Source organism: Orycteropus afer, unplaced genomic scaffold, assembly GCF_000298275.1.
Source record: "Orycteropus afer afer isolate SDZICR_OR568_19922 unplaced genomic scaffold, OryAfe1.0 scaffold00490, whole genome shotgun sequence".
Lineage (NCBI taxonomy): Eukaryota > Metazoa > Chordata > Mammalia > Tubulidentata > Orycteropodidae > Orycteropus > Orycteropus afer.
In genome coordinates this window covers 632845-634118 of record NW_006922077.1, presented here as the reverse complement: position 1 = coordinate 634118, position 1274 = coordinate 632845, and positions in this window count along the sequence as shown.

The window sequence follows — 1274 nt, the reverse complement described above, 5'->3', positions numbered from 1 at the left end:
CGCCAGCCTTCTGGTTAACAGTCAAGTGTTTTAGGCACTACGCTACCAGAGGTGAGGGTTAAATGAGAAAATACAAAATATTTAGCACTTTGGCACACACTAGTACTTGACAATACATATTTTAGTTTAAAGTTTTTTTTAAATTACATCTTGTTGAAGTTCACAATTCTAAAAGCATAAAAGGGTATATGATGAAAGGTTTCCCTCTTATACTTGTCCCTAGCTAGCCTTCTCTTCCCTGTTTCAAACAGTATTAGTTATATCTTGTCTAGACATCTCATGTGTCTGTGTTATATGGGTGCATGTTTGTTTATATATATATGTGTGTGTGTGTGCATGTATATTTATATAAATATATGTATGTGTGTGTGTAGATATGTGCATATATTTATAGGTATACCTTGGAGATATTGGGGATTTAGTTCCAGACTACTGCAATAAACCAAATGTTGCACACAATAAAGCAAGTTGCACAAATTTTTTGGTTTCCCTGTGCATATAAGGGAGCTCTGGTGGTATAGTGCCTAAGGCATTTGACTGCTAACCAGAAGGCTGGTGGTTCAAACCTACCAGCCATTCCTCAGAAGGAAGTGTGGGCAATCTACTTCTGTGGAGATGCTGCCTTGGAAACCAAAGGAGGGGTCACTATGAGGCAAATTGACTTGCCAGCAGTGAGAGAGAGAGAATGCATATAAAAGTTGTTTATACTATACTATATTAAAGGAGCTCTGGTAGCATAGTACTTAAGGCACTTGACTGCTAACCAGAAGGCTGGTGGCTCAAACCCACCAGCCACTCCTTGGAAGGAAGGTTGGGCAATCTGCTTAAGTAGAGACACCGCCTTGGAAACCCAAGGAGGGGTGGCTATGAGTTGGGGCCAACTCGACATCACATAACAACAACAACAACATAGTTTATTAAATGTGCAATAGTATGAAAAAATTTGAAATATGACAAGTACCAAAATGTAACACGAAGTGAACACCTGCTGTTAGAAAAATGTTGCTGATACACTTGCTTGATACAGGGTTGCCACAAACCTTCAATTTGTTTAAAAAAAAAAAAATCTGTGAAGCACAAAAAAGCAAAGTGTAATAAGACGAGCTATACATTTTTAGACACATAGGTGTTTTTTGCATTAATGTTAGTACACGGTGTTCTATAACTCGTTTTGTAGACATCTTTATCAAGATAAGGCTCATAGTGCAGAAAAGTATGAAGGGATGGACACTGGGAGGAGGTAACTATGGGGAGAAAGTGGGAGGGGAGCTGCT